The sequence below is a fragment of the Panthera onca genome, chromosome B2 (genome assembly GCF_046562875.1).
Source record: "Panthera onca isolate mPanOnc1 chromosome B2, mPanOnc1 haplotype 2, whole genome shotgun sequence".
Classification (NCBI taxonomy): Eukaryota; Metazoa; Chordata; class Mammalia; order Carnivora; family Felidae; genus Panthera; species Panthera onca.
The window spans coordinates 1,732,107-1,739,387 of NC_138343.1; the positions used below are offsets into that span (position 1 = coordinate 1,732,107).

Genomic DNA, 7,281 nt, shown 5'->3' on the forward strand with positions numbered 1-7,281 from the left:
ACACTACTGGGTATCTACCAAAAAAATACAAAACCCCTAAATCAAAGGGATATTTGCACCCCTATATTTGTTGCAGCATTATTATAGCCAAAGTATGGAAGCAGCCCAAGTGTCTGCCGATAGATGAATGGATAGAGGATATGTCATATGTATGTACAATGGAATATTACTCAGCCATCAAAAACGATGAAATCTTGCCATTTGCAAGGACCTGGATGGAGCTACAATGTATTACACTAAGTGAAAAATAGCATATGATTTTACTCATATGTGGAATTTAAGAAATAAAACAAATGAACAAAGGTAAAAAAGAGGGAGAGAGAGAGAGAAACCAAGAAACAAACTCTTAATATAGAAAACAAACTGATGGTTACCAGAGGGGACATGGGTGATGGTGATAAAGAGTACACTTATGATGAGCACTGAGTAATATATAGAATTGTTGAATCACTAAGCTGTAGACCTGAAACTAACGTAACACTACATGTTAACTATGCTGCAATTAAAATAAAAATGTTAATTAAAAAAGAACTGAGAGTCTAGGGGCACCTAGGTGGCTCAGTCGGTTGAGCGTCCGACTTCGGCTCAGGTCACGATCTCACGGTTTGCGCCTCCCCTGCTCTGCCCCTCCCCGCTTGTGCTTCACCCCCCACCCCGCCTCTCTCTCAAAAATAAACATTAAAAAAAAAAAAAAGAACTGAGAGTCCAGGATCAAACCTCTAGGTTTATGGCCAAATGATTTTTTTAGGATGAATATTTACGTATGTATATATTTTAATGTTTATTTATTTTTGAGAGAGAGAATGCGAGTGGGGAGGAGCAGAGAGAGAGGGAGACACAAAATCCAAAGCAGGCCCCGGGCTCTGAGCTCTCAGCACATAGCCCAACGCAGTGCTCAAACTCGTGAACCGTGAGCCAAAGTCCCACACTTAACCTACTGAGCCACCCAGGCACCCATTATTTTTTCAATTGTGAATTTAAAGCCCATAAAATTTACCATCTTAACCATTACTGCTGTTCAGTAGAGTTACGTATACCCATATTGTTGTGGAACAGATCACCGGAACTCTTTTTATCTTGCAAAATTGAAACTCTAAAACCATTAAACAACTCCTCTTTCCCCCACAGGATGGTAACTGCCATTCTATTTTCTGTTTCTTTTTTTTTTTTTTAATGTTTGTTTATTTTTGAGACAGAGAGAGACAGAGCATGAATGGGGGAGAGTCAGAGAGAGGGGGAGACACAGAATCCGAAGCAGGCTCCAGGCTCTGAGCTGTCAGCACAGAGCCCGACGCGGGGCTCGAACTCACGGACTATGAGATCATGACCTGAGCTGAAGTCGGACACTTAACCGACTGAGCCACCCAGGCGCCCCTCTATTTTCTGTTTCTATGAATTTGACTATCTTATTTATTTTTTTACGTTTATTTATTTATTTTGAAAGAGACAGAGAGAGCATAGGAGGGGCAGACAAATAAAGAGGCAGAGAGCGAGAATCCCAAGCAGGCTCCATGCTGTCATCGCTGAGCCCAACCTGGGGCTCAAACTCACCAATCTCATGACCTGAGCCAAAATCAAGAGTCAGACGCTCAATCGACTGAGCCACCCAGGTGTCCCCTGAATTTGACTATTTTAAATACTTTATGTAAGTGGAATGATACCACATTTGTCTTTTTTGGTGACTAGCTTATTTCGCTTAACAAAGCAACCTCAAGGTTGATGTATGTCTAGCCTGTGACAGGATTCCCTTCCTAAGACTAGGTGATACTCCACTGTAAGTGCCACATTTTGTTTATTCATTTATCCTTCCAAGGACACTTGGGTTTCTCTCACCTCCTGGCTGTTGTGAATAGTGCAAACATCTCTTTGACACCCTGCATTCACTTCTCCTGGATATACACCCAGGACTGGAATTGCTGGATCATATTTTTAACGCTTCTGTTTTTAAGTGTTTTGAGGAAACTCCGGGCTGTTCAGACCCATTTACGGCATTTGTTCACCTGTTGAAACTGAAGCCATGTCGGCTACACTAACAGGAGTTGATCTGGAGGACAGTTGGGTCTGGGATAAAAGCCTTTGGTGGCTTCTCTCCGAGATCATTGTTTGGGAGATGGTGGAGTTATGTGCCTGGCAGCTAATGACAATCTGGAGAACCCCGATTTCAAACCATGTTTCGAGCCACGGTCATAGGGAACCCTAGTCAGAGATCTTGTTCCCAGAGATGCAACTCAACCTTACCCCTTTTCATTGATATTTTAGTGAACCCCTCCTCCTCCCCCAACAAAAATGTTCGGTGATGTCAGCTTGGGGAAGACCAGGTCCCTCCAGGCACATCCCGCCTGAGGAAGCCCCGTCCCTACTCTCGATCTCAGCCTGACGCTCATCCCTTCCCACGGCTTGCAAGTAGTTTCTGTTTACCTGATGCCACGTGTCGGGTCTGCTGGAAAGAAAGCTCCGAGGACGCACCTGCTACCTCCGCCCGGTTCTTTCTGAGGCACCTGTCACCCAGCAAACACCTGCAACTGTCACTCCAGAGGACACCCGCCGGTTAACTGAGGAGGAAAAGTCTGCCCGCCGGGCTTGAAGCATCACCCGCGGAGGAAAACAGCGACCACGAAGGGACTCGAACCCTCAATCTTCTGATCCGGAATCAGACGCCTTATCCATTAGGCCACGCGGCCAGCTGACAGGTCGCCCCCGCCACGTTCGACACAAAGAGTAAGTGGCGTGGTGGGGAGGGGTCCTTGCGGACGCGAGCTCTGAGGATGCTGCGGGGTGGGGGTGTGTGTGTGGGGGGGGGGGAGAGCGTACGACCGCAGGGCGCACACCTGACCGCGGGGACCGCGGGGATGCGGGCGGCTTGATGGCGCAGACGGGTGCGGCCGTCACCTGCCGGGACCCGCCGGGGGCGCGGCCTGGGGGCCCCCAGGAAGGCCGGCCGCTGGGTTTCCGCGCGCTCCGGAGAAAGGAGCGGGCCTCGGGGACTTGCGCGTGTGGCTGGTCCTGGACGCGCGATGTCCCCGCTCCGTCTGCGGCCTCATCCACGGTCAGGGCTCGGGAGGAAGCTCGCGGTCACCGGGAGGGAAGGGGGGGGGGGGGGGAGGGTCTCCCGCCGGCGTCTCCCGGGTCTCCGGTTTCTCCGCCGCGTCTCCCCTGCAGGTGGGCGCGGTGCCCCTGGTCGCCCAGGCCTTCAGTCACCATCTTCGGCGCGCCCACTGTGGGGGCCGGACCTGGGGACGCGACCCGCAGCAGGTGCGCGGCGGGGCGGAGTTGGGGTGGGGGGCGGATGGCCCGAGGGGGCTCGGGCCCCTCGCTGTCACTAGGACACAGCGCTGTAGAAACTCAGACACCACACCCCGTTCATTTCAGGAAGGGGGTGAGGGGACGAAAACGTGACCCCCTTCGGGCCTCAGTCTGGACACGGAACGGACCAGTAGGTGGACAGGAGGGACACACATGTCTTTCGTGTCAGTTTGGGGTCACCCGGGAGCCTTCACAGGGAGAGGAAGAAACCGCGAAACCTGAGTGTTTCTATGCCGGGTTCGACGAAAAGGGGGCGAGGTGGGGTGGGAGTAGGACAGGCAGAAGGCAGGAGGCCACTGCGGCAAGTTGGGGAAACTCCGCCAGGCCCGCTTGTTCGGCTCCTTCCTGAGTCCCTCTGTCTCCTCAGGTGAGGGCGCTCCTCTCAGCACAGAGAAGGCGCCTCTCACTTGATGGGGTCTTTACCTGTTTGGAGGGTGGGGGTCAGAGTGACCTTCCTGCTTCTGCCATTTTCTCAAACTCCTTCAGCTGAAGATACCCAACATGCCAGGATGCCTCATTTTGGGGTAAGGCCCTGAACCCCATGGTGTGAAAGAGTTATAGTTCCTGTTCACCAAGCATTGTCACTCTAAAATATGTATTTCTGCAAGGGCTGGGGACCCTCAGTCAGTTACTCTGGGAGCAGGGCCACAAGAAAATAATTTCCGTGACTCTCAAGATCTAACCACAGAACTCCAAACCAGTCCAGTGCTCTGCCAACTGAACTGCTTCAGTTACTAAGAACATCGTATGGACGCTTTGCGCCACAAGTAAGGTGATCTTTGTGTTGATGGGCTTCCGAGTGGGCTAGTCATGATCACGGAAAGCTGGCTGAGCCCTGGGGAAGGCCGCATAGACCGAGAAGAATGAATGCATCCTTTGTTTTCATACACCGAAGTAATAGTTGGGCCCATTTGCCACAAACCTCCCTGAAAAAAATCTTCACACGTTCTCTCTAAATCTACTGGACTCTAACTTCTGTCTCTCTTCCTTTCCCCTCTTTTGCCTCATTAACAAATTTCCCATCCCCCATCCATAATTAGAAATCAACGTATTTGCAGGGTCTTAGTGTTTACACTCTACAGAGGGGGAAAAGGAGGAACGAAAAGAGAAAAAAAAGGGAAAACATTCCTACATAATAGTATTTACATCTATAGTATCTTTCTTTCTGTCTGATCCTAATTTGATAAGTCACATGGCTGCACAAATTTCCGGCTTTTTTTGACCATGACGTACCCATCAATCCTTAGGTAGGCGGGGGAACGCTGCTTTCCACCAAAACAGAAACCTGGTTTCAAGTCAGAGCTTTACTCTGAAGGGGTGATGGGAGGGGGCAGGTTGGGGACAGACTACAGCCCTGCCAGTTCTGTTATGGCCCAAATGGCAGAGACGAAACCATCTGACACAATATTCTAAGACCAAGGATGTGCTAGAATTCATGATTCTAGTAAAAATCTTTAGGTCAAAGAGTGAGAATACAGACGGAAGGAATCTTACCACCCCTGGCAAACAAATTTACAAATTTGAAGGTGGACTGCAGATCCCAGCTGGAAATAAGTTTTGCATGACAATTAGGTAGCACTCTTTGGAAACAGGTGGTCACCGTCCAGAGGAGATAACATTACATTTCGGAAGTCTAAACTCTTCAGGGGATTCGTCTGGATTTTTATCTAGACGTCATCACATACATCATCCCTTCCCCAATTTTGCATTTTTTATTTCCTTCTTCCTTCCATTATTCTTGTACTTGGTTAGACTAGACCGACCACAGTTTTCCTTAAATATGATGTTGGCTTTGGATGCATATGGATGATCTTGTTTCCATTAAGAAAACATTTCCTGTTTAGTTTTAGGATACAGTAGAAGCATAGAAGCAATCTTCTCCAACCTGCCTGGGATAGCTTTAGATTTCTGATTTTTTTTTTTCCTTTTTAGTCACCGTGCTGCACATCACATGCCAGGACTTACTGATCTTATAACTGGAAGTTTATATCTTTCTCTCCCTTCACCCATTTGGCTCCCATTCTGGCAACTACTGATCTGTTCTCTGCATGTATGAGGTTTTTCATTTGTTTTGTTTTGTTTTAGATTCTACATGTAAATGAGATCTTTGTGTCACTGTGTCTGACTTACTCTACTTAGCATAATGCCCTCGAGGTCCATCCATGTTGTCACAAATGGCAGGATTTTATTCTCTCTTTATGGCTGAGCAATACTGCGTTCTGTGTGTGTGTGTGTGTGTGTGTGTGTGTGTGTATCACATTTTCTTTATCCATTCATCCATTGATGGACACATAGGTTTTTTTCCATATCTTGTATTATTGTAAATATTGCTGCAGTAAACATAGGGGGCGCAGATATCTTTTCTATTAGTGTTTGTGCTTTCTTGGACACATACCCAGAAGCAGAATTGCTGGATCACAGGGTAGTTCTATTTTTCATATTTTGAGGAACCTCCATACGGCTTTCCAGAGTAGCTGCACTAATGTGGATTTTGAATTTTTCCAAATTCCTTTTGTTACCTATTGAGATCATGTCATTTTTTTCTCCTTCAAGCTATTAATTCATCTTAGTAATTGTTTTTTTTTTTCCCCTGATGATAAATCATTCTTCTGTTCCTGGAAAAATAATTTGTTTGGGTCAACATGGTGTTTGTGTTAACATGCCTGTATTTTATTCATAATTTTTGCAACAATACACATGAATGAGATTGGTCTTTGATTTCCTTTTCATTCAGCTTTGGAAAGTTTTGGAGTAAGGGTTACCCGAGCTACCGTAAATGAATTGAAAACCTTACATTTTTTTTTCTTACATTTTTTTTAGTACACTGCAAAAAAGCTTAAACGGTATTAGAAGTGTGCATAACATTGTTCCAAAGCCTGCCCTCGTTTTAGGTGACCACACTGCTTTTCCTTCACCAGCTCCTCAAGGATTTCTGAAAACTGTTAGTATGTCCTGAATATGTTTGGGGTTTTGTGCAGGATCTGGAGCTGTCTGAGGCTCCTGCCAGAATGAGCTGGGGATATTTAGGATCAGCTCAGTTTCCCTGAAAACACGTAATTTCAAACTTATTTTCTTTCTGGGTTACAGAATTTGTCCAATAAGAAATTGTTTCATGTTGGACTACCTCAGCTTTGAGAAAGTCCATCTCTAGCAGGAAAAGACAGTCACAACTGAGGTCAGGATGCTGACATTCAAACTGGCCTCAGGACCTTATCTTGCTAAGCAATACTGGGCACCAGGAAGCGGTGTGGTCCTAATCGTACTAATACTGTCTTCTCTAACACAGTCTAACAATTAGTGTATCTCGGCCACAAATAAGTCTTAACAGCAGGCTAGGTTAGAAGGCAAAGGTGTTGTGAGCAGGACTGGAGCTTGTAGAGGGGAGCCCCAGCCGGGTCCGAGCCCAACACCTTAGCCATGTGGTCATCACAGCATCCGATGTCTCAATTCCTTATGTATCTATATCAATCATAACATTTTGCTTCAACATCACAATGTTTTAGGTAAACAGGTGTGATTTTTAAAATTCATTGGCAGGGGCAGATCCATGTGTCATGAGACCTAAAGCTTATATATAATATCAGGGATCACCTTTAAGAAAAAATATTTGTATTCAAAATGACGAATACAAAGTCAACGGTGAAAGTAACTATTTATTTAGAATAAGAACATAAATAGAAACAGATTACAAACTTTAAAAAACTGATGGATTCCACAATCACAGAGTTAGCTTACTGATATACCTCTATAATATGTTTCTCCTACACTGCTTCGCTGCATTATTTTTATTACCTTTCATATAACAACAATTGTGTCATATTATTTTCTATAGGTGGAAGTAGATAACTCAGCCTTTCCTCTAACATGGCTGGATTATTTTGTAAGATATAATTTGGAAAAGGATGTTTTCAGCCTCACAACTGATTGTTAGCAAGGCCAAGCAGACTTATTTGTTGAATTGTTGTTCACATTGGGAAG

General features: G+C 46.0%; 1 non-coding gene across 1 annotated transcript; it reads right to left on the minus strand.

The window, feature by feature from the left end:
• Window positions 1-2,608: 2,608 nt before the first annotated feature.
• On the minus strand, window positions 2,609-2,681 carry TRNAR-CCG (transfer RNA arginine (anticodon CCG)). Its single transcript has one exon. It is a non-coding gene; the product is annotated as a tRNA-Arg (tRNA).
• Window positions 2,682-7,281: the final 4,600 nt, after the last annotated feature.